Below are 27,848 nucleotides of genomic sequence, written 5' to 3'. Positions count from 1 at the left end.
ATAGTGCCAGTGGTGCAGAAGAGCCTAGCAGTGTATAGTAAGCTAGAAAGAAATTGAATATGATTCTTATGACAGAGAGTATGTGCTCTAGAAACACCAGCCTAGCTTGGCATTGAAAACTGTATCGGCAGTACATTGTCCAATGGTGATGAATTCTTTGGCCCAGTAATATATTGCACCAATTCCATCATATCCCCTCCTAGGGCACGATTCTACCAAAGCCAAGTGTATCAATCTGAATTCTTGTGCCTTTCTGATGTTATTGTTCGCAAAACCCATAATATTAGAAAATTAGAAAGCAGTCATCTTTGTAGAAATTTGGATTCTTGAATGGTAGTGACATCAAACCACACACTTAATTAGTGATTTTATTTTATTTGTTGTTGTTATTATTTTTCCCTCCTGAGGCTGGGGTTAAGTGACTTGCCCAGGGTCACACAGCTAGGAAGCATTAAGTGTCTGAGACCAGATTTGGTCCTCCTGAATTCAGGGCTGGTGCTCTATCCACTGCGCCACCTAGCTGCCCCAACAGACATTTATCTATATCTTCTATAATTAAAGCACTATTTTGGGCAATGAAGATGCAAAATTGATATAAGAACCAGCTCATGTTCTCACAGAGTGTACAAGTTAAGTCCATGGAAAATCCTAGGATAAATAGGAAGACATATATTTGGGTGGTGGGGAATGTGAGTGCAGGTTGGGGGGGGGGGAGGAGATTAGACTTCACAGATGACATGGTACCTGACTTGGGCCTCAAATGAATGGAAGAAGAGATGCCAAAGTAATGTTTGTTGATTGACTGATTCCAGTCATGGGAGATGAAGTAAAAAAAGGTCCAGAAATGAGAGAGAACATTAAATAGAATGTAGAAAAAGAGGGAAAGAATGAGAAAAGATATAAAAAGTGAGCCAAAGAGGGGAAATTTAGAAGAGGAGAGGAATAAGCATCTATATAGCACCTACATCTGCTAGTCATTGTAGTAAAAGCTTTTATTTTACAAATATCTCATTTAATCTCATAATAACTCTGAGAAATAAGTAGTGTTATTATTTATAATTGAGGAACCTGAGGCAAACAGAGGAGCCCTGGATCACAAACTCATTAAATGTCCAAGACTGGATCTGAACTCAGGTTTTCCTGATTTCAGACCCAAAATTCTGTCCACTATGCCAAATAGCTACATGAAGTTATTGAAGATCTTCATGTTTCTCAGAAAATGATCTTGAACATCTTAAGATAATTGAGGTTTTCTTTTGGGTTACATTTTTTTTTATGTGCCTATAAGGACAGTTCTGGAACCAAAGGAAGAATTGAGTAATTTATTTGTTTATTCATTTGTAGAGGAAGGGATTTTATTTCCCTTACTCCAGCTCACATTATGTAGTCAAGGAATCTTGCTTAACTTTTGCCAGGTATGATGGCACACACCTGTAATGACAGAAGCTGAGTCTGGCAATCTCTTGAGCTCAGGGGTCTGACCTGCAATAAGCTATGCCAATAACATTTCTCTGCAAAGTTCAGCATTGAAATGGTAAACTTCAAGAACAGGAGAGCATCAGGTTAAGTAAAGAGGGGTGAACCAGCTCATCTTGGAAACTTAGAAGTCAAAGGATCCAGACCAATCAACAGGGTTTCTTTAGCACAGATATTTTAAAACTGTTCTAACTTTAATTTCTACTTAGGTCTTCAAAAGCTGTTTTCTCTGCCACATCAGAAGTTTGGGTAGATTCTTTGTTATGAAGTATTTCTTTTTTTTTCTTTTAGCTAAGGCAATTAGGTTAAGTGACTTGCCCAAGGTCACATAGCTGGATATTATGAAGTATTTCTAACCTCCTAATATGCTTTGCTAAAAATAAGATGTGTCTTATTCTTTTAAGTACTTTCCAAACTAATTTTGTCACCATCTGGATGTGTAAACAAATGCCATCCTTTTTCATTTGTGTTTATCCTTCTGAAACCATGACATAGGGAGAGACCACAGTGTAATGACACCATATGGCCAAGTCAGCTCTAACAAAAATATACTGAATTAATCATTCGTTTCTGTTCCCATATAATGGACATGCATGCGTGCATGCCAAAACAAAACTTTCAACTTTTGTGTAATCTTTCAGAAAACCTGGATTACTGACTTCATTGCATATTGTCCCTGTCAGGTTCTTTTGGAAAGGCTAAGATGAGCCAGATTCTGAAACTTTTTCAGACTTTATTAACATGAGGAAGAACTGTTCTAAGCTCTTGAGTCACAGTTCTACAACCAGTCTTTTAGAAAGAATCATGGTTCTACTTGTAGAAGAATGGAAGAGTACAAAACAGGTTCTAACATTCCTAGGTAACATGAAGGCTTGATGTTGTGTTCCAACAGTGAAGATGGCTGAAAGGACCTTCCAATTCAGTTAATAATCATGAAGCAAATAGTGAACAGGTTTTAATATTCAAACAATTTATAACCTCATACAAACAGCACATGGAAAACTCCATGTTTTCATTGTATTTCCTCATCTTTTTTGGTAAAGAATTTAGGTTGCAAAACTTTGCTTGCATCATTAAAACTGATTTCTCCCCATTAATATTAACAAGTTATTTAAAATTATGAAGCCTAACATTTAAGTGTCCTTATTGATGAAAGTAGGAAGTAGAGTACAGGGGAAAGAATATTGATGCTGGAGTTAATGGATTAATTCCTATCTCTAACTTTGTGCAAAACTGGGCATCAGTTTCCTCACCTAGGCTAGAGAGGTAGATTGGATGGTCTCTGAGATGCCTTTAGTTCTAGTTTTGATACTCCATATTAGTATTTAAACATCTTAAGTCATCAATTTGCATAATTATATCCATGATGAACAAATTAATAAGAAGATTTTACATTGTTATTTATTGTGAAAGCAGTTCATAGAAGTACATTCTATTCAGAATTTTAAAGTTCTAAATCCTTTAAGAGATTAATCAATAACACTTCCATTTTGAATAAGATCCCTGGAAAGTAAATTTTTTTAAAACCAGTCACCATACCCCACACCAATACCAAGTACTGATCAATCAAGAAAGCTAATTGTAAATAAAAAGACACTCTATATCTGATGTTATCAGAAGTCAAAATGTAACTGGAAGAAGAACTAAATTAACTCATAATTACTGCCAATTCAGTTATAAATAACTATTAATTGAAAATGACATAACACTTTAAAGGTTTCAGAATGATTTATAATGAATGGAGATGCAAAATGCCAAATGTTAAATAATTTTGAAATCATATATTTTTGATTAATATTCATCAATGACCATGATCTCCCTAGTTTTTAAAACATACCTTATACATATAAAAGATATCTCGAGGTGGGACTGGGGATCGAATTTTCCTTAGGATGACCATTTTACCTGAATCACAACTCCCCCTTCTTCCCCCAATACTTATAAGGACAACATCGTTTGGTTAAATTAAAAAAAATTTGTCTGCAAACTGAAATGGGATCTTGTCTTAGAGAAGGAAGAAAACTTGGGTGATCATTTCCTTCCAGCCCCTAGTTTTACAGAGAAATGACTTGCCTAAGAGAGCATACAGCAAATAGCAGCGGGAGAAGGTTGAACTAACACTGAGCCCAACATGCATTCTGCAGGAGAGGTAGTGGGAATTTCAAAGTATAAAGATCAAATGCTTTGTATTTATGATTTTCACCCAACAAAGAAGGGGAGGAGGAGGAAGAGAAAAAGGAGGAGGAAGAAAGGCAATGCTATTTAAGCAGGGGTAAATTGATCCAGGTCAGAAATAGATCAGCATAAAGCTTCCATGCTGATCATCAGTAGGATTGGCCTGTAAAAGAAAGGCTACATTCAGAGTGAGATAAAGAGACCTTAGCTGCCAAAAAGACAAACAAAAAAGAGATATTTGGATGGATAAATAGATAAGTACTTGAATGAATGAATAAACACATAAGTAACTTTTAAGAAATAAAAGAGAACCAAATGGATAGAATTTATTATAGGAATGAAACCATTCCTTCTAGGTTAGGATAGTTGGTGAAGAAGGTAGGACTTGAAAAATAAATAAAATCTGGACAGACAGAAAGATAGAAGATGCTAGGAAGGGAAAAAACCTATAACCCCAAAGAGTTTTCAATCTCTCAATGCAGATGAACCCTTATAATCTTCTTTAACTTTTACCAGCCGCTGTACAATAGAAAACAATCCTTCCTTTCCAGGTAGAGAGGGAGGTACCTGGCAGGGCTCTCAAGCAAGTCCTGGGGCATATTAAGGAGTGCCATTGATAGAGCCCTAAAAGGAGGTAACATCCTGTCCTCCTCCTCAGAGACTGCCACTGTCACTGGCCTTTAATGCTGGGTCAGCTAATTCTGAGAGAAGGGAACAAGGTGAAGAGAACATGCAGGTTATTCTCAAGTAAGAAGAGGAAAGGGCCATTTCATAACTTGTTGGCCACTCAGATCTTTGTATTCTGACATGCAGGAGAGTGCTTATATGTTATAAGAGCTTAATATTTGTGGAATGAATGATGAATGATTAAATATCTCATTTGTCTACATATAGTCACCCTTCCTCTGATGAGATTTTTTTTTTAAGGGAAAATTTGTTTTGGAAGAAAAATATAGAATTATTAAAGTACACATATAGAAAGAATTAAGTTGTTGTTGTTTTTTAAAGAACTCCAGGAATTCCCAAATAAGTGTAATGGTTTTATGCTGAAAAAAAATTACTAAACAAGGAGGTATCTCAAATAATAACTCACAGCTAGTTTAAGACCAAAGTCATCATTCAAACCCAGGTATTTGTCTGTCCTAACCAATAATCAATTATAAACTGCTTTCTCCTCTCATGTAAGAGGTTAACACAAATTTTTTTTCCCCTGTATTGTGAGCTAAGAATGGTTTTTACAGTTTAAAATAAAGCTTTGTTTTATAAAATATAAAACTCACACAGGCTGCATTTGACTTATAGACCATAGTTTGCAAACCATTGTATTATGTATTCTACTTTGAAACCTAGTGATAAAAAAAGAAAGAAAGAAAGAAACCTAGTGCTAAAATGAGAGGGGGAAAATTTGTATCTTTCCAGATGAAGAAATAAGGAAATAAGATAGCATCTAATCTCATCCGGCCTTCACCCATGGAAGCTGAAATACTTGGTACTGGCCCTATTATTTATCAGCACATGATGCTGGGGTTTCTCATCCTATTTTCTTTCCATTCTCCATGAGTTATGGCAAAGTATAATGAGTGAACCAGCATTTTCCACTCTTTTTTCCGTTGTGGAAAAGTTGTTGGGGGGAAAAAAATAATGTTTCAATTTTTGAAACAACTACCTTTTTTTGTTTGTTTGTTTGTTTCTATGATTGTGATTGAATGGAGCTCTCAGGGATAAATGTCATCTATACCAACATAGATCAGTTCTTCTGCAATCTAGTCTTAGAAAGGTACCTGGGCACTTTCCTAAAGTGAAGTGATTTGTCCAGAAAAACAGAATCACTGTTACTTGGCACAGAGGTAGGCCCTAGTCTTCCTGAATCTTAGGCCTACTCTCTATTTACGAGGCCTTCCTTTTTCTTTAAACAAACTCAATTATGCCACTTAGCATATCTTATTTAACATTTTCACTAAAATAAAGACTATCTTTCTCCTTTTCCCTCCACTTCAAGATTCAACCACAAGAGATGGAGAAATAAGAGCAGGATAGAGGAAACTTTTTTTTTTTTTTGGGGGGGGGAGGGTAAATTTAAAGTTAATTTCATAACATATTATTTATTTTAAAAGATTTGGGTTAGGACAAAAGTAAATTAGAATCAGAAATTCTAATTCTTTCCACTGTTGGCTCTGGAATCAGGAAGACCCAAGTTCAAACCAGGGCTCAAATACTTACTAGCTGTGTGACTCTGGGCAATTCACTTAACCCTTATATGTAAAATGAGTTACAAGCAACTCCAGTATCTTGGCCAAGAAAATCCCAAATGCAATCACAAAGAATTTTTATCTATTATATTTCTTTTTCATGACATCCTTTTATATAATGGTATTCAATTAGCCAGGTTCTTCTAATTATAATAAAAACAAAGGGATAATCCTTTAGTTTTTAAAGATTCTAATAGGTTTTACTTCATGAAAATATACTTATTTCCTAAAGACCTTTTCACAATAGTGTCAATTGCCAAGGGTAGGGTTTTTTTTTTTTTTTTTTGGTTGTTGTTGTTTTTTTAAACCAAAGCCACATTTTTGATCTACTATATTTTTATAAGCAAAAGTCAACAGTTAAGGGAGAAGAAATGTTTTTGAAGCCAAACATGTCCACCCACCCACTAGCCACACCCTGCTTAACATTTTCACTAAAATAGAATGCATTTTTCTCCTTTTCTTTCCACATCAAGATTTCATCTATAAGACATGGAGGAACAAAAACACCAGTAGAGATAAAATGGTTAATAATATTTGTGAATCAAAAATATCTTGTTAAATAATCCCCAAAGATCATGATGGGGAGCTCATATATGTGTGTTTTAAAAAGGTTTTAAACTATTTTACCTCTTCTAACTTCGAGCAAGGGTTTTTGCCCTCTCACTGGAGTGAAAAGGGGTGTGAAACCTGTATAACCAGTCTCTTTCACATTTTCTGAGTGACATCTCCCTTGGCACAAGAACCTGAGGAACCAGACTTCTACAAATGGAGAAAACTTAAAATGAGTTAGGAAGTGTAATTCTCTGAAAGCTTCCCTCTTTCTGTCACTTCTGGGGCCTGGGAGAAGAGAGAAGCTGGAGGAAGGGGGCCGAGTACAAGGAATTTGGCTACTTGCTTTAATCCAAATCAACAGACATTTATCAAATGCCTAATATATATGATTGTGCAAGGAATTGTGCTTGAGACACTAGGGAAGTAAATACAAAACAAAACTGATCCTGTCACCTAGAAATTATTCTCACCTCAAAAAAATGCAAAAAAATATAACTGGTAGAACCCAATATCATGACTTGGATGATGATGGGACAATGCACTTACCCCTCTCCATTGGAAGTCTGTTTCTTCCTCCAGTTAGATCCTTACCACAACAAATGCCCTTGTTTCCTTTTTAAAGAGTAAGTAGTAAGTTGTTGTTCTTGGATTTTTTTTGGGGGGGTGGGGTATATACTACATTCTCCCTTTATTTTTCAGGATTCTCTAAGTCATGATTCATTGCCAAAATAGTTCCTTTTTAAAGCACCAAACACATGCTTTGCATATATGCACCAAGGTAAAATATGTTCCAATCCCTATACCTTCAAGGATCCATAATTTTTTGCTATGTTTTCCTCCCCTATGTAGAGGTAACTATTTTACATTTTAGTTTATATTAGGTGATAGCCTGCATTAGTGATATTGCTTCCTCTCCAAGTCCCACTCCCCCATAAAACATCCCCATCCAACCCCATGTTCAGATATTTAGTGATGACTTTAGTCAATAGGCAGGAATTCTGTCATTAGTAAACTTATCAGAGCTATCACTCCACTAATATGGCCCCAGTGAACCCAGTGTCATTTCCCCATTACCGTAAGCCATAAGTAGAAATTTATGAATTATGTACTTTTTATTGATTTCAGAATGCAGCGAATAGTATGAATGCATAGTGCTTTCAATAATCCACTTTACACAAATATTTTCCTAGCAAAACTATTGTGGATGATCTCAGAGGAATTGAAAGTCTAGTGGGTCAAAAAGGCAATGGGTTTTGCAGCTTATTAGCAATGATGGCTAAATATTTATTATCCAGGACACATATGACAATGAAAGAATTGAGTAAATAATGTAATAAGAATGAGAGATGATATAGAATATTTTGAGTATCATTTTGATACCCTGGAATTTTTTGGTAATAAAACTGTTTTATAAATAGTATAAAACTAGTACTTCTCACTGATCCATGCAGATATAAGAACACTTTTACAAATTATAGTTACAAACAATCTGAATGCACCTTACTTTGGAATTCTCTATAAAAAGTGCCCATGCTACATATAGTCTTTAACCAGGAATGTCCGTATCACACATCTTACCCACAGTGAGCTGTGGAGGAATGGTGGAGGTGTGAAGACATACTCCATACTGTCTTTTGGGAACCTAAAGATCATGTTTCCTTTTAGTGAGGAAACCCAAAATGAGGTTAGTCAGTTTGTCAGGGCTCTGAAATTTTCACTTGTTCAAAAAGGAAACATCTTGACAACCTCTGTATACAGGTCCCCTGAATGTCACACACACTGTGTCTATGAGTTTTTGTTTAAAAAAATCAGGAAAAATAAAAAAAGTAGAACCATCCTATGAATCATATAAATCGCCCGCTTGTCGGGGCAAGTTGCATTTAAACAATCTGGAGAGGATTGACAGGAGGAGAATTCAGTAATTTCCGGAGTAGGGTTATCACAGCTGGACACTGGATTCAAAATATGAAATAGCCAGCACCTCCTGATTCTTTTCCCAGCTAACATGGGAAATTATGGAAACTATGGACAAATAACACTATTAATATTCCCTAAACCTAATCGCTTACCTTGTGCACCCTTCCAGTAAACATGATTATTCTCAACTCTTTGTCCCCTGTTTTTTTCAAATGCCTGAGAAAACTTCAAACTTTTATCCCAGGTTGGTTCTTTTGACTATTTTAATGAAATCATAATTCCCTGTACTCCGCACCCCCCAGGAAAAGAAAAGTGACTTAACCATATAATAATGTTAGCCAAGAACTCCCTGCACATACTCATTACCAGCATGCAGCCTATGAACACGGCATTGTTAGCTCCACACATCGTGGGATGGTGTTGGAGACGAGACTGGTCACATTGTGCAAAGTCAGCCTTATTCCTTTCACAATGGGAGCTTTTTGTGATAGGGCTGATTTCTAAAAGGAAAGCTTCATAAATGATAGAACCAAGTAAGCAAGTTAACTGAACTCAGATTCAACTCTGCCAAGCTTAAATAATGAAAACAAATGGAGTGAGATTGGTAGTTTGGCTTGTAGCACATGGGCCTAGATGGTCCCATAACCTGCAGGAACTGATTCTTACCCACCACCAATGAATGACTCGTTAATATTTAGTTTTCATGCTTACTTTAAGGCCTAGGATTGTATAGGCAGGACTGATTTAAATAACTTAATGTCACCTTAGCTAACAGTTACACTTTCTGAGAAGAAGGTTGTCATATTTTCCACAGAGGATGAAAAATGATGTAGGTAACCAAGGGTCTGGAATTAATCGGATGAAAACACGTTAATAAGTTTATTTAAGTGGCAGGCAGACTTCCCCTCAAGATTTTCCCTCCTGTGGCTAAAATTACTTGAACCCATCAAGATTTTATTTTGCTCTTTCCTTGACAGAACTGAAGGATAAAAAAAAAAAAAAAAAAAAAAAAACACAACAACACATGCTTTGCCAATGTACCTATCATTATGAAGTGTTTTCTCATATTCTTACAAATTCACAACTATAACTCTCTAACTCGAGGCATATATCTTTTGGGTTCTCAGAAGACCTTAAAATTTTTTTTGACTCTCCATAACTCACTTCAGATTGGATCATTCAGATGGTCAATAAACATTAAGCACCTATAATGTGCAAGGCATTGATATCTTAGGGAGCTGAGGAAGATCACCTATTACTACTTCTAGGAGGTATTAGGGACCAACTCTCAGAGACCAAGTCATGAATATAGAAGTTAGTCAGGAGCATAGGGAACAATTATGAATGGGGTATGAATAATCATAATTAGAGTGCTGAGAATTTTTCTTTCTTCATACTTACTGTTTTACCATGGGGGCCACAGATTAGGTAGCTAGTGTGACTGGCTGTTTATGGATATTTCAGTTTACTTTGAGGTTGGACTCTGCCAAAATCCACTCCAACTCCTTGCTGGGATGTGGAGGTGATCTTGGCCTTTCAAAGGCTACAGAGGCAGAACACAAGCTCTGACAGGTCCGCAGCTGTGTATCTGTCATTAACATACTGTGGCCAAAGATAATGATCTTTGGACTGGAAAGGATGGCACAAAAAATGACTAATAGGATAGTTAAAACTCTTGATAAGGAGGGAGGTAATAAGAGATCACTCAACTGCCCCTGCTGAATTCAAATTTCTCCATGTACTTAAAGAACAGGAGATGTACCTTACACAGAAGAAAATTAAATGGTCTAATTTTCCAAAAGTGAATATATTAAGTGCATAATCTATAGGCCATTGACCTTGATTTTTATTTTCTTGAAAAAATTCTTAAACAAAGAAACAGTTTGTGATCATTTATATAAGGAAGAACATGGCTTTAACAAGAATGGATCTGTAGACTTCATTTTCCTTGTCCATAAAATAAGGGACTTAGACTAGCTCTAAAGCCATGGTTCTTTATCCAAAAGATGATTTTACCTAAAGTGTCAGGGTCTACGTTTTTGATTTGCAACCAAATGATTGATCCATTGGGACTGAGTTGCCTCTGCTAGGGAAATCTGTAGGTTGTTGGAATGTTTTAAGTATTTGAATGCTTTAAAAATAGATTAACTCAAAACTCATAGGAGTGGGGGAATATAATCTTAAAGATGAAATCCTGATCATCACTTCATGATGACCTTTTTCTTCTCTGACTAGTCCTAAGTGATGTATGTGTTATTCTTAGTTATGTTAAACTGAATCACATTGCAACATCTCTAGCCATTTTTTTCCTTGGGGCAAAATATCCAGAATCAAAATACAGTAAGGTTCAAAGACACAGGAAGTGTCTTTAAGACTTTAAGACTAGAAATTCACATATTTTCTTTAACTTGGCTTAACTGCTTTGAAAGAGAGATCTAAGCTATGGGAGATATCAAAAAAACTTAGGAAATACCAAAACTATTTGTTTTCTGGAGTTATCTTAAATTATCTTCTCTGTACCAGGAACCAAGTGGCTCATTTTGGCTTCAAAAGTTTTTTTAGCTAGAGCACAAGCATCAAAGCATATTATCTTAAATGTACAAGTGACTTCATGCTCCCATTTCTTTCCCAGGAAGTTGCTTACCTTGCTCTGGTTAGATATCAAATGAACCTAATTTACATCACCACTAATAGAAAACTACAACAGAAAAATATAGTCGCTAGTAAGGAAAATCTTGCACAAAGGCACCATGATTATATTAAGACTCTGTTACAAGTAGGAATAGTCAAAGAGTTATCAAACTGTGTACCCTTTGATCCAGCAGTATTTTTACTGGGCTTGTATCCCAGAGATCTTAAAGGAGAGAAAGGGACCCACATATGGCAGCCCTTTTTGTAGAGGCAAGAAACTGGAAACTGAGTGGATGCCCATTAGTTGAAGAATGACTGAATAAATTATGGCATATGAATGTTATGGAATATTATTGTTCTATAAGAAACGAGCAACAGAATAATTTCAGAGACTTGGAAAGACTTACATGAAGTGATGCTAAGTGATATGAGCAGAACCAAGAGATCTTTATATATACCAACAATAAGATTATACTATGATCAATTTTGATGGACATGACTCTTTCCAACAAAGAGATGATTCAGACCAGTTTTCTTGAGGCTGGGGTTAAGTGACTTGCCCAGGGTCACACAGCTAGGAAGTGTTAAGTGTCTGAGACCAGATTTGAACTCGGGTCCTCCTGAATTCAAGGCTGGTGCTCTATCCACTGCACCACCTAGCTGCCGGGATTCAGACCAGTTTCAATGCTGAAGAGAGCCATCCATATCCAGAGATAACATTTTCATTCTTTCTGTTGTTGTTTGCTTGCACTTTATTTTTTCTCATTTTTTTATTTAATTTTTCTTGTGCAGCAAAATAATTGTATAACTAAATATGTATATACTGGATTAAAAAAAAAAAACAAAAGAAACAGGAATAGTATTGGAGGAACCACAGACTAGACAACCTCTGGTCCGGGGATCTGACAATGTTTAGTCCAAAAGGTTTCATTTTTGGTTCTACCAATTTTGCTCAGGAGTACAGGATATTGCATTCCTGGCAAATGATTGCCATCCAAACAATCTGAAGGCTCTTCCAGCCATCCCATCTTGGGATGTTTAATAGAATCACTAGAGAGTAAAAAGGGGTTGGATTTTGCTATCTCATGACCTTTCCTAATTTATTTCTTTTCACTGTCCATAGTATTTTATGTAGTCATTTTAATTTTACAAACAAAAAGGTCTAACTGATTTATTATAATACTAATAGCTTCTTCTATTAAAGTTTTTGGCTATTTCTCTAAGGCTTACAATAATTAAGAAAACCTTTAAATAAAGATTGCTTTAAATCCAGCAGCTATCATTCCATTAACTTCTGTGAAATGATGAAGATTTTCATTCTTCAATAATGAAGAAATTTTGAAGCTCTTGGCGATAGGGCGATGGGAAGAGAGAGAATGTTTTCCTTCGTCATTTCAAAGACCAAAAGAAAAAAATGAAATGGGGGGAGGGGGGAATAGGAAGAAAGAGTGATATGGGCAAATTTCTAATATATTTAATATAACTTTACTTATAACCCTTTACTATTCTTAAAGTTAACTTGAAAATAATTTTCAACTTGACTTGATAATAAAAGTATTTGGTATGTAAGTATATTTCATTATAATTATTTTTATACAGTTACTTTTAAATGTCTAATTTTGTTTTACATCAAGCTACATGCTGCCAAATTTCAAGGAATCTAGTATTGGGGCAGAAATTTATGAGACTTTATATAGCTATCAAAATTATAGTATACAAAACTATATGCTGAATAATTATAATGACTAAAAAGATAAAGAAGCACTTCCTTTCTGGAGAGAGATGGAAGACCAAGATGTGTTAACATGAAAAGTTAAAGTTCTATGTCTTTTTTCTTTTCTTTTTTTAAACCAGGGAAGATTCATTTGTGGGAAGAAGGAAGGAATATTTGGGGAGATATTGTTAGGGAAGTAGCTGTAATGATTGACCTACAAAAGACATCAATAAATTTTAAAAAAAAATTAAGTTATGTCTTGTAGGTATCAAATAACTATATAAAGCACTTCTTTTTCAGAAAAGAAGCTGGGGAGGGGAGTGCCTAAGCTCACTGAATAAAACTTTTGCCATAAGAAATTTTGATCTAATCAGATATCATTTTCTGATCCAACATTTCCCAGTTTGATAAAAAACTAGCACAAGAATAATATTACAGTGATATTTTCTCCTTTAAATATTAAACCATGTATGCAACAATTTTATGTTTTACATAAGAGTGTACTGTAATAAAAAGAGACTGAAGTTCCTGTATTTTGTCCTAAAAACTATTGCCCCACTCCCAGAGGTGGGATCTATCAATGAGTATTGTGATGGATTGGGGAAACTATTCTATTTGGAATCACAGAATGAGGGTTCAAATTCCAATTTTATTATTTGCTACAGGTGTGACTCTGAGTAAATAACTTAAGTTAACCTCTATACACTTCAGTTTCTCTAGATATAACATGAGAGTATTTGATTTGCTCTGTTCTATCCTATATTATGATCACAGCAGATTGAGATTTGTTTCCATTTAACATATTCAGATGTTTATGCTGTTTCTGTAACTTTAATTTGTATCAGCTTCAAAAGGAATTCATTGCAGATGGGGTCCTCCACTTATCCTACTAGATCTTGGATGACAAGCAAACCTCATCCCATTCAGTCCTAAGCAGTGAATTTATTTCTGATCTTAAAATCCAAAGGTAACTAACAATTCTTACATTTCTGTCTCTGAATCATGGTTCTGTGAGATATACAGAAGTACAAATTGACGATTTTTTCTTTCTTCTTATTCTGCATCTGACGGAACAATGTTTAAATTGTTCTATTGATGTGGTATATAAATATTATGGAATATTATTGTTCTGTAAGAAATGACCAGCAGGATGATTTCAGAAAGGCCTCAAGAGACTTACATGAACTGATGCTGAGTGAAATGAGCAGGACCAGGAGATCATTGTACACTTCAACAATACTATATGATAATCAATTCTGATGGGCGTGGCCCTCTTCAACAATGAGATGAACCAAACCAGTTCCAATAGAGCAGTAATGAACGGAACCAGTTACACCCATAGAAAGAACTCTGGGAGATGACTATGAACCACTACATAGAATTCCCAATCCCTCTATTTTTGTCCTCCTGCATTTTTGATTTCCTTCACAGGCTAATTGTTACACTATTTCAAAGTCCAATTCTTTTTGTACAGCAAAATAACTGTATGGACATGTGTGTGTGTGTGTGTGTGTGTGTGTGTATAGTATTTCACTTATATTTTAACATATTTAACATGTATTGGTCAACCTGCTATCTGGGGGAAGGGGTGGGGGGAAGGAGGGGAACAGTTGCAACAAAAGGTTTTGCAATTGTCAATGCTGAAAAATTACCCATGCATATATCTTGTAAATAAAAAAATCACAACAAATAAATAGTTCTATTGAACCATTAAAGAATAGTTCATTTTATGTGGTCCATTTTCAGGGACTTATCATCTATATCTTTCTTTGAAAATATTTGCTTTTGCCTTAAAAAATGAGAACATATACAAGTCAACTTTTAGGCCAATGACAGAGTGAATTAATGGCTAACCTTAAGTGACTTGTTAATTCTGTGGGAATTGCCAGATTATTTGTTCGATGCTCCCAGAATATTATGGAATGAAAGGCAACAGTAAATTTACCTTATTACCTTTTTTAAGTTTATGTTTTTTGTTTATCATGGTTGCCAATTCCTTCCCCATTATGAAATATGTCAAATATGTAAACACACTTGGAGCTACAAAGATTGAGGTTGGATATTCATATCACAGAGTAGTCATACACTTGAATATGGTCCAGTAAAGACTGCTGATGGAACCTCAAATGACAAATAACCATGACGTGATATTCAATAATAGATCTGACCAAACACTGGTAGTAGACTCATTACTTTGGTATCAGGATGCTCTTTCTAGTGCTGCAGTTTTTGGTATTAAAGCAACTCCTACCCTGGGTATCACTCTCCAAGCCTCGGTCCTCTCTCTATTCTTGGTGATCTCAGTGACACCATTTAGCTGAATGAGCATTTCTGCGTATATTAATTCTAAAATTCATATAGATAGCTATGTCTTTTCCCCTAACTCCAATCCTACCCTCCCTGTTATAGACATCTGTAATTCAGTTATGTTCAAATTAAACTCATCATTTCCCTCCTAACTCTCTCTTCCTCCATCTTATTCCATATTCTCCATTACCTTTCTGGTGAGGGTACCATCTTCCTTATCCTATTGTTCATGCTTTTAACCTCAGAGACAAGTTCTTTCCGACTCACCCTAAACCCCATATCCAATTATCTATCACACTCTACTTCCACAACAACTTTCATCCATGATCCCTCAACTTATCTTCTCCTTTATTCCTATCACCACCTCCCTGACCTATTGTAATAACCCATTAAGTCAGCTAGCTTTGGTCCCTATTCTTTCCAATGCATTCTTCACAGAAGCCATTAGCAAACAATTAAATTATATATACTTACAACTGAATGCCTTATATAAAAATTTCAAAATAATCTTTCTAGGCACAGATGTAACATGTCATTTTCCTGCTCAAAAGCAACCTGTGGTTCCCCATTGCTTTAGGTATTACTAAATTCCTTAACATGATATTTAAAGGTCACCACAATCTAATTCCAGTCTAATTTTCCAAACTTATTTCATATTTCTCTTTGGACTATGCTAGGCCATCTCTGGCATTCAATCAATCCCCCTGCCTAGAATGCACTTGCTCTTCAATTCTGTCTTTCAAGGTCTACTGTTGAGCAAGATTATATACATTTAGGGAACAGGAATTAGGATGGTGAAAAGACCACAAAGAGAAGGATCAAATGAAGGAAGAGAGGTTATTTTTTTCCTGAAAATAATACCGAATTTCTAGACCTAAAAGAGAAGAGAAAGGAACAGGTAGCTTTGATCAAATGTCTGAAGTTCTCACATAGAAAAGGACAGCACTAAAAACAGAGGATGAAATTTGGCTCAACATAGAGAAAACTTTTCCTAACAATTAGAGTTGTGTAATTATAGTAGTACTACTACTAGTAATAGTAGAAGTGCATCTTCCTTCCCTGGAAGTTAAGTAGAGGAAACATGGTAGAAATATTTCTTATTCCATTGTCCTTTTTACCAGGTGACCTCTTAAGTCTAGATTATGTTTGGAGTTATTTTTAAAGTTTTTTTGTTTGTTTGTTTTTTTAATGAAACCTGTGGTATAGGGAAATTCCCATAAGAAAGCTCCCCTCCATCAATGTAGATCAGCATCTGCTCTGCAATTTATACTCTTAGTAGAGGTTGCCTAGAGCACAAAAAAGTTAAACCAACTAATTCGACCAGAGCTACATAGCAAGTATATGTTAGACACAAACAGTGGTGAACTAGACCTGACTTGTTTATACTGGCTCTACAAAAGTTGATTGTTACATTTTAATTAAATAGAATTTAAATTTTCAGGAATTTTCCAAGTTGATTGGTAAGAAGCTATTAGTAAAGAATTAAATTATATAAACCTACAATTGAATGCATTATATAAAAATTGATACTCAGTTCCTAATTATTTACTACTATCTATATGTTTGAGGTTATTTACTATTATGTAGTAATTATACTGTCTAATGTACAGCTATCTTCCTATCCCCAAGTTCAGTGTTGTTATTTATAGCTTGGACTATTCAGACCACAGAAACTGAAAAATCATATGAATCAAGGCTTGTTTTGGTGGTTTTTCGGTTTCAAAGTTGTAGAGAAAATGCTAACAATGCAGAGAAAACTTAAAATGTATCATGTCTGTTACATTGTGAATAGCACAAAAATTGTAGAAATAGTGTTCCAGTATTTGGAAACCATTTAGAAAAAAACTGATTTAGAAAAAAAGATGTTCACCTCATTGACAAATGAACCCATATCTTCCTCCAGCTCTCTATCCTGTGTCATGTTCCTTTCATTTAAGTATTAACCTTTGAATTTAAGCTTTATCAGCAGCTCTTTATCAAGTCTCTAGGTTAGAATTCATTCTTCCACTCAAGTTCTACCCATGATAATAACTAGATTAATATCAGACATAAAGACAATAAATTTAGAGGGAATAGAGTGGATTGGGATGCAACTCTATTTGAGGTGACTCTGGGTTCTGACAGGTTTTGGTGGGATGGTCCAAATCTGGACATGGAAAAGTTTGATTACAGAAAATCTTAGACCGCGGCCTAAGAGTAAGTCATTAGGAGAGCTTAACTACAAGGAGCCATCCAGGTTAGCAAGATTTTTAACCACAACAATTCTCTCTCTTTTTTTTCTTTCTGAGGCTGGGGTTAAGTGACTTGCCCAGGGTCATACAGCTAGGAAGTGTTAAGTGTCTGAGACCAGATTTGAACTTGGGTCCTCCTTTATTCAGGGCTGGTGCTCTATCCACTGCACCACCTAGCTGCCCCACCACAACAATTCTCAAACCCCTTCTCCTAAATTTCAAAATAGTTGAGATCTGTTTTGTGGGAGTTGGTCCTTATATTAATCACTTGAAGTATTAACTGAAGGTTTTCATTATTTTATTTGAATTCTACTATTTTAAACCGACATTAGATAGTAATCAGAGATTAGGACCTCTAGTGTTTAAGTAATAAAATGAGTTTTGCATGTGTAGGTGCTTATTTCTGGGAGAGCCATGAAGATGGGATTGTCTTTCTTTCTGGAGAGAAGTATCCATAAATTAAGTTGGGTAGTGGAAAATCAGTTAATGATGTAGAAGCTGTGGAGCTAGATTGAACATGGAACATAGAGTCAGGAAGACCTAAATTCAAATGTACCACTTACTAGCTGAGTGACCCAGGACAAGTTACTTAATCCTGTTTGCCTCAGTTTCCCAATTTGTAAAATGAATTAGAGAAGGAGATAGCAAACCACTCTTTGACAAGAAAATCCCAAATGGGGTCATAAAGAGCTGGACATAACTAAACAACAAAAATAAAGAACCAGTAGAGGGCAAAAGTGTCTTGATCCCAGGAAGCAAAGACTATTTGAAAACAGAGAACTTGAGATTTTGAATTAAGACCCCTTAAAAAAAATTAGATTAGTTGTAAGATAATTGTAAAACTCTGAAACTAAAAAAATAAAACAAAATGACTTTTAATTTCATTTTGGAAGAATTTTAAAAATAAATCAGATATAATATGAAAAAAGTGCTAGTCAGTGGAAAGAATGAAATCTGAACATTAGTTTCCTACTGAGTGCCAGGCAAGCAAAACAAATATGGCAAAAGTCAAAAATCTTCCCTACCCTGAACATGCAAAGGAGTTGGATCAAAGCCCAGCTTTGCTGTTTCTTCGTATATAACTTGGAGAAGTCATTTTGCCTGTTTCCTGATCTGTAAAATAGGGTTATGGGACTACATCACCTTTAATGTCCCTTCATCCTCTGTGCTAAACGCCAAAATGTTCCGGAGCAGCATCTGCCTGAAATGCTACTTAAAATTCTATTTGATCTCCATTGTCTCATAAACAGAGATTAAAAATGTCTTCCACATTTATTTTAATGAAGATTTATTCAAATACTAGGTCTTAGTAAATGCCAAATCCATTTGGAGTCAAGAGTTTTGTGAGAAAACATCTTTTCTAAAATGAGTTTCTTTTATTCTAAATAGCTTTCTTCCTTTCCCTACTATTTGCAAAATCTGAAATCTTGTACCACCAGGGAAAAGTTTTAGAAGGAACAGCTGGGGAAAGAATGCCTAGTTTGAGCCTAAATTCAGCCATCTGTGATGCTTTTCAACACCTGGTGTCTACAGACATAAAGAGGTAGTTCACTAGAGCAGGGCTATTTCAGATGTTCAAAAGAGAAAGGAATCATCCAAAAAAAGCGAGTGAATTGTGCTCATGCGTCATTATTCCATGTAAATTCTAGAAATCAGCTAATAATGGTACAAGTGAGGCTGAAAATGAGGTCTGAATGACTGCATGTAGATGTAGGTAAGGAAGGAGCATTTAAAAAGATGGCATGTGATTAGAAGGCGGCACAGTGGAAATGGAACTCAATAACAGAGTTAAGTCAGAGAAGAAGTTCTAGATCAAAATATTTTTGCTGAATTCTTGAAGGGAATGGGATTTAGCTTTAGGTTGACAACTTTCTTCCTGGAATATTCCTGTTTTAATCTTGAGGCCTTTAGCCACAACTAGAACCATAACTAGCATTCAACTGAATGGGACTTTTTGCCCCAAGATGCTGACCCTGGCAAAGTTATATCTGGAAAATCTTCTTCCCATCCCTTCGGTTCTGCTGCCTAAGCAACAGGTGCAGCTGCTACACCCAAGGCCTCTCTTTCTGGGGCTGCCTAAGCACTATCCCCACCTTGGCCTTTGCTCAAGTGTTTTTGATCCAAAATGTCTAAAATATCCTTTTAAAAAAAATCTAATTACAGTTATAGCCATGAAACAAGTGCAATTAAATTATGTGGTACAAGATAAATGGAAAAGACAATGGTAGGAGAGCAAAACAAAGCACTTTGCCCATCTACATTCTGATTAAGGATTACATATTTCTGACTCTTTTTTCCTTCTGGCTCCGACCATAAACAATTTTCATCTTTCCCTACTTGCGCATGCATAGAACATCAATCAGACCCTTAAGGGGCCTCAGAAAATGACTTATCTCAAAATTCTCAAAGCTAATAAGTGACAAGCCAGAACTTAAACCCTAGGGTTTTAAATTTTAAGTAAAATGGTGTCATTTAAGAAAAAAAATTGATACTTTTTTGGTTTTGTATCACCTTTTCACTTTTCTTCCTCCTTTTCATTATTTCTTCTAAAAGAGCCATTCATTATACCCAGAGATCCATCCATTAGAACAAAGAAGAATAGAGGGGTTAAAAGCAGCACAATAAAACCAATATATCAAGCATAATTGAGGGTATAGGTAATATTCCATGCCCCCACCTCTGCTTTGGACTTATTTAACTCTTCTTTAGGGCCAAGCTTCCATTAGTTCTTCATCTCTCCTTTATGTGTAGTAGTGGTGGTGGCAGCAGTAATAGTCTGTAACTTTTCTAACTAACTTATTTCTCTCCACCATTTGGAGTATCTTCTCCTCCTCTCTTTTAAGCTTTCTTTTATATTTTACCTTTCCATTAAATCACAAATTCCTTGAAGGCAGGGGCTGTCTGGTTTGGCTAGGTTTGTTATTTTGGCTTTTTTTGATTTGTATCTCCATCACTTAGCAGTGTCTGATATAAAGAATGTACTTAATGTATATTTGGTGATTTTGACTAATCATTGTGTTGGTTGCTTTTCTGATTCACTTCTTTTTTTTCTGTATCAGTTAATACCACTCTTCCCATGTTTTTTCTGAAATCATTGTATTTCTTTAATTGACAATAATATTGTTAAATGTTATGTTTCATAATTTAGTTAGCAGTTCCTCAATTCTACTTTGGCAGCACTATGAAATATTTTGGAAGAAATTTTTTTGGGGGAATCCTTTATATATATATATATATATATATATATATATATATATATTCTTATCAGTGGGAATCAAAGAACATGACCATTTTATTCAAATTGCATAGCAGAAGTTTTGGACCAACTGATACCCCAATCTCATCAACATTCAACTTTGTCGATTTGCTGAATATTTGGTGAAATTTCAGGGTTGATTTGATTTGTATTAGTGATATGGAACAATCTTTCACAATGTTGCAGTGTTTTTCTTTTAAGGGCTTTTCATATCTGTTGGCTACTTATCCCTTAAGGGAATCCCATATCTTTTTCAGAAAAAATGCTTTCTAACTATGCCCCCCTCATCTTAGCTCTTGGTCTTATACAGGTTGTCTCCAAAGTATCAGTGCAGTTTTAAACTTTATATCTGTATATCTTTGTTAATTCTCTACATCTGACTTGTCAGAATCAGAGTGATTTTTAAAAGAAAAAATATTCCTATACTAGCACTATTCTTTTGTTAGCTTTTCCCAACCTCTTCTGCCCATTTCCTACTTTTTTTTTTCCTTTTCCACTAAAGAGTCTTGATCAGGAAAATCATTCTTTAAGTAAAACTAAATGAAATCAAATATTAATTATGACAACCAAGGAATGTTTCAGATTCCTGGCCATCTCTACCCAGAGTTAAGGCAGCTTTGAAATAGGATTTCCTGAAAAGCTTTCTATCATAAGCCCTTATTTAAGTCAGTATTTAAGTCAATGATAACTTTGGCTTTAACTTTGGCTACTTTGCAAGTGGGTGTGGTATAATGGAAACGAGGGCTAGACAAGAAGTGAATAAAGAGATGAGAGAAAGGAATTTAGATTTTTGTACCCATTGACAGGGGAAGCAGTACTGTCTTACAACTTATAATTCTGGAAATGAATTAACTTGTTTTCTAGACATAGAAACTGACCTTCAGAAAAGTGAAGTACTTTGCTCAGTAACATGAACCTCTATGAGACATTATTGCACACTACTTTTGTACTTAAGAAAGCCCATGGGGACCTCTGCAGAAAGTCTTGGCAATGAGATGTGTGATTTAACTTTGCAATGATCATATAATGATACCAAATTCATCATGGTTTGTGGTGCCCAGCAAGAGAGAATTACAGAACTGACTCTCCTTGGATATAAATATATTATTATAACCTCCTGGTTTGAATGAACCTCTACTAGAATATCCTTCTTTGCTCCAACAAAAGCAAATAATTTTTAAACTTTAGTCACAAATTCTTTTATTTTATAGTACACACATAGGACTAGATAGGGAGGAATCCTGATGTCTCTGTGTCTATAAATATGATATACATTTCTCTTACTTTTAGCCAAAAGAACTTGTGTCCATGTGAGCTTCAGGACATTAGGGACCTCTTGGCTTGGCCATTTTAGCCCTGTCAATTATATTTTTGTATTTAGGGGGCTCTTGATATTTGTATTTGTATACACCTAGGGAATAGAAATTAATGAAAATAGAGCCAAAGCACAGTAGAAAGAGTAAATTGATTTTAAAAGCAAAGCATCTGGGTTCACATCCTGGTTCATCATTTACTTCCTGTGTGATGTTGAGTAAATCACATAAACTCTGGTCTTCAGACTCCTAAATTGTAAAATTTAAATTTCCTTCATTCCCAAATTTTAACCAACAGTCAGGAAGAGGATAGGAAGGAATAATGAAAATAAGGGAAGAATGCACTCAAATCAACCCTGTAAATAGTCACTTCTTAACAGAGTATACTAGTTCCTTACTTCCTATGGGAATTTAGAATATGTAATAATTTCCCTCCTAAAGAATATATGTAATACCCTTTGATACAACAGTGTTTCTTATATCCCAAAGAGATTTTTTTTTAAAATTAAAGCTATTTATTTACAAAGCATGGGTAATTTTTCCAACATTGACCCTTGCAAAACCTTTTGTTTCTTTACCCCCATCCCCTTCCCCTAGCTGGCAGATAGTCCAATACATGTTAAATGTTGAAATACATGTTGAATTCAATTTATGTATACATATTTATACAGTTATCTTGCTGCACAAAAAAAAAAAAATCAGATCAAGAAGGCAGGAAAAAGAAAACTGACAAATAAAACAAAATGCAAGCAAATAACAGAGTGAGTGAGAATGCTATGTTGGTTCCATACTGTTCCCACGGTTCACTCTCTAGCTGTAGATGGCTCTCTTGAATCATCTCATTGTTTAAGAGAGCCATGTTCATCAGAACTGATCATTGTTTAGTCTTGTTGTTGCCATGTATAATGATCTCCTGATTCTGCTCATTTCACTTAGCTAATGCTAAGTTCATCTAAGTTTCTCCAGGCCTCTCTGAAATCATTCTGCTGATTGTTTCTTACAGAACAATAATATTCTATAACATTCATATACTATAATTTATTCAGCCATTCTCCAATTGATGGGCATCCACTCATTTTCCAGTTTCTTCCCATATCCCCTCCAACATTCATCATTATCTTTTCCTGTCATCTTGGCTAATCCAACAAGTGTGTCTGATCAAAAGTGATTTGGAGCACATTTTCATGTGGCTTTAAATAGTTTAAATTTCTTCATCTGAAAATTATCTGTTCATATACTTTGACCATTTATCAATTAGAGAATGGCTTGAATTATTATAAATTTGAGTCAATTCTCTATATATTTTAGAAGTGAAGCCTTTATCAAATCTTTTGAATGTAAAAATGTTTTCCCAGTTTATTGCTTCCTTTCTAATCTTGTCTGCATTAATTTTGTTTGCATAAAACCTTTTTAACTTAATATATTCAAAATTATCTATTTTGTGATCAATAATGATCTCTAGTTCTTTTTTGGTCATAAATTTCTTCCTTCCCCACAGATCTATACTATGTTCTTCTACTATGTTTATAATATCATTCTTTATGTCTAGATCATGAACCCATTTCAACCTTATCTTGGTGTGGGTCTATGCCTAGTTTCTGCCATACTCGTTTCCAATTTTCCCAGCAGCTTTTGTCAAATAGTGAGTTCTCATCCCAAAAGCTGGGGTCTTTGGGTTTGTCAAGCACTAGATTACTATAGTCATTGACTATCCAAAGAAATCTTAAAGGAGGGAAAGGGACCCACATGTGCAAAAATGTTTGTGGCAGCTCTTTTTGTTGTGGCAAGAAATTGGAAACTGAGTGGATGCCCATCAATTGGATCAAATTGGAGAATGGCTGGATAAGTTATGGTATATGAATGTTATGGAATATTATTGTTCTATAAGAAATGATCAGCAGGAGGTTTTTAGAGAGGCATGAACTGATGTTAAATGAAATGAGCAAAATCAGGAGATCATTGTACATGGCAACAGCAAGATTATACAATTATCAATTCTGATGGACATATCTCTTTTCAACACTGAGATGATTTAGGCATCAGCTACACCCAGAGAAGGAACACTGGGAAATGAGTATAAACTGTTTGCATTTTTTGTTTTTCTCCCCAGGTTATTTTTACCTTTGGAATCCAATTCTTCCTTTACAACAACAACAACAGCAACAAAATTCGGTTCTGCACATATATATTGTACCTAGGATATACTATAACATATTTAATATGTATGGGAATGCCTGCCATCTAGGGGAGGGGGTGGAGGGGAAAAATTAGGAACAGAAGGGAGTACAAGGGATAATGCTGTGTTAAAAAAAATTACCTATGCATATGTACTGTGAAAAATGTTATAATTATAAAATTAATAAAAAATAAATTAAAAAAAAAGAGAGAGATGATTCAGGAAAAGAATCTTGTGATCAAGAGAGCCATCTACACCCAGAGAGAGGATTGTAAGAACTGGGTGTGGATCACAACATAGCATTTTCACTTTGTGCTATTGTTTGTTTGCATTTTCCCCCTTTTGATCTGATTTTTTTTGTGCAACATAATAAGTGTGAGTGTGTGTGTGTAGGATTTAACACATATATTTTAACATGTTTAACATATATTGGATTACTTGCTATAAAATGGATTACCATCTAAGGGAGGGGGGAACATTTGGAACAAAGTTTTGCAAAGGTGAATTTGAAAAATTATCCAAGCATATGTTTTGAAAATAAAAAGCTTTAATAAAAAAATTATATGTAAGCAATTTAAGCTGCAAAAGTGGACAAGAGGAAACATTTTAGCACCCTGAAACTCTCTTGCTCTCTCCCCCCTACTCCCTCTTCTCCTTTTCCCTCCCCCTTCACATTATTGGGTCTGACTATTCCTGATTCTGCAGACCATGCTATCCGGAGGTTTGTTTGGCAAAGATACTGAAGTGGTTTTCCATTTCCTTAAGGATTAAGGCAAACATTGGTTAAATAACTTGACAAAGGTCACACAGCTAGGATCTGACAGCAGATTTGAATTCAGGTTTTCCTGAATTCAAACCCAGTACTTTATTTAATCAACGAGCAATCTAGTTGCCTAATAATATTATCCTCATTTTCCCCCCTATGTATCCAAATTAGAGTTGTAGGAAGGGAAAAGTTATCAGTCCTTGGAATTATGACCAGTACTAACATTTAAGAGTAGGAGAGCTTATCTGTTCCTCTATTCCATTTCTCTAACAACAGCCCCATACCCTTAAAATTTCACCCTAAATGCCAAAAACCTTTCCTTCCAATCCTATCTATCCCCCTCCCAAACAAAACAAAACCCTCCAATCTGCCTCAGTCCCTTAGTCAATAACTTGATTCCCTCAGTGTTACTAGGAGGATAAATCCCTGCTTCCAAAACAATACAAGGAAAAAATTGGTATTGAATTATTCGTGTGTTCATTTCTGTATTAGAAAATCAAAACACCATTGTACACGACTGGGATGCACTGAATACAAAAAAGACGCAAGCTAGACCTGCTCAACCTCATTTACAATCCACTTTAGCCAGGCTGCTGTGAGGAAAAGCATGACATAAACTATAAAGTGCTATCGGTATAAATGGGACTTGTGATCTTTTCATAAGCATCCTTCATTTCCCCTCTGAAGATGTCACAAACACAAAAGGAAGACCAGAAATCTTCACGTAATATTACTTTAATCCTGTCAGATCAACATGCCCATGTTAAAACACCTCTTCCAGCCTCGGCTTGTTCAACAATAATTAAGACCCAATATCTTCCCTCCACGCACTTCAACAAACATGCAGAGACACATACTAAATATTTCAGTACTACAGCAATTTGGCCAAAAAAACAAGTCTAATCAAGGTTTTTTTTTTTTTTTTTAAGAGACCGGAAATGTCAACAATTTAAAAGCCTACCACTAACTAGAAAAACAAAACACATCCTATATTGGAAACAAACAAACAAACAAACAAACAAGAATACACTGGCCATTTTATTTCCCTTTCCACCAAAACCTCCAGCAAATTTCAATCTTTTCCCAAAACTTCCTTCCCCCTTTGCCCTACATCTTCTTACCCCCCCACCTCATGGCCCTACCCCTAAACACAGAATCAGTGTTTTGATAAAAATAAATTGAGACACTGAGTAATAGCTAGTGTCTGAGGCCAGATTTAAATTCAGGTCTTCCTGACTTCAGACCTGGTGCTCTATCTATATAGATATATATAACTATAGGCCTACTTGCCTACAATGTGATGATTCTAGGTGTAATAACCCAGAAATTTATTAAGATCTGTGTTTAGTAACGTTTGCATAAGCATCCTTCATCTCCCCTCTGAAGCCAGGATGTCACAAACACAAAAGGAAGATCAGAAACCTTCACATAATATTACAAAGTTATTTTGAAAACTCTGGATATTTTCAAATAAACAAATACTCGATTCCAACTAGGTAAAAAGCATAATTAAAACACATTCCCTGCCCTCAAGAAGCTAACTCTCTCATTGTAAGGAGTAAAACAAAAGCACATATACAATATTTTACTTTATTATTGTATTATATATTATTATATACTTTTATTATTTTTATTTTTAATCTATTTTACTTATGTGGTAGCTACATGGTACAGTAGATAGATCATCAGGCCTAGTGAGATGTGAAGAACTGAGTTGTAATTTGACCTCAGACTTTTAGAAGTTATATGAGTCCAGGCAAGTCACTACTTGCCTCAGTTTCCTTCTCTGTAAAATGATCTGGAGAAGGAAATGGCAAATTACTCCAGTATCTTTGCCAAGAAAACCCCAAATGGAGCTATGAAGAGTTGAACAGGACTGAAATGGTCTAAACAATAATTTTGTGATGCTTTTTGTCTTTATCATAGCCAATTCCCACCTACCTCCAAACTGAATCATGTGTTAATTATTTCAAAGGGAAAAAGAAAGAATATGTATTTGGAATTCCTTCTAGACTGACCAGGATTGTCTACGTGGCTTATTGTGAAGCAGCCCAGCTGTTTGCTGCTGGAGTTCTCACTCTGATTAAGCAGAAGGACTGTAGGAGAGAGTTACTGAATAGCTGTGTGGGGACAGCTGCATTCTGAAGGCTGGAGCCTTCATGTTCCTCCCACTTTTCTCCTTCATATCCTTCTTTGTATAATAATATAAACATGATAGTTTGAAGACGAAAATTATTTCTTAAGTGCAAAGTGTTAATCGACATCTTCTGGACTGCATGTTCAAGAAACATTGGAAGTTATTCCTCACATTTCACTTGGTGCTACATAAACCCACTTTCCTCATTCTATAAGGTTCTTGTTAGTATTTGTTATCATCATTGAGGCTTTATTTAAATACATAATGTATAAGCAGTGTAGCTTAGTAGATTTAAACTCCTAAGTTGAGTCAGGATTCTCTCTGCATGAAAATGACAGTTCATATTTATAGAAAAACTTTTTTTTTTTTTTTGGGGGGGGGGGGGAGGAGGTAATCAAGGAGTCAGAAAGTTGTTAAGTGTCTGAGGCTGAGTCCTCCTGACTCCAGTGCTGGTGTGCTATCCATCACACCTATAGAGAGCTTAAGGGATGAGTGAGTTTGTCTCAGAGTAAGAAGACCTGTGTTCAGGTCCTGATTCTGACATATACTAGCTGTGTGATCCTTCTGTTATTTAATCTCTCTATGCTCTAGGCAGTTTTCTAAGCAAATTTTTCTAAGTTTCAAAGAACATGCTAACTCACATGAAAAGACAGAGTTTCTTCAAATGAGAGTCTCTATATGACATAATGATATAATCGCAGTTCCAGGTCTGCTCCCAGAATGTTTACAAAATGCTTTCTTTACAACAAACCTTAGGGCTGATTATAATTATGACAACTCTTTTCTCACTATTGGAGAACAGTTTCCTGCCAAATGTTTCTTTTCTGAGGTTTTCTAAAAGGTAAGGGGTTCCCACCTTTGGAAAGCAACTTTTAACATGTTGCTGGTCCATGCCACGGGTAATAGAAAACCAATGAAGGTTTTTAGAGGGCCTCTGAGTTCCTTCAA

At 35.4% G+C, this 27,848-nt stretch overlaps 1 protein-coding gene across 2 annotated transcripts in view; it reads right to left on the bottom strand.

The window, feature by feature from the left end:
* The window catches only part of PARD6G (par-6 family cell polarity regulator gamma), a 145,671-nt gene that overhangs the window by 5,540 nt on the left and 112,283 nt on the right, over positions 1–27,848 (bottom strand). The window lies entirely within an intron of this gene.

This window comes from Sminthopsis crassicaudata, chromosome 1, assembly GCF_048593235.1.
Source record: "Sminthopsis crassicaudata isolate SCR6 chromosome 1, ASM4859323v1, whole genome shotgun sequence".
NCBI classification, from domain to species: Eukaryota; Metazoa; Chordata; class Mammalia; order Dasyuromorphia; family Dasyuridae; genus Sminthopsis; species Sminthopsis crassicaudata.
The sequence above is the reverse complement of the archived record's forward strand: the minus strand, read 5'-3'. Positions and strand labels throughout refer to the sequence as shown.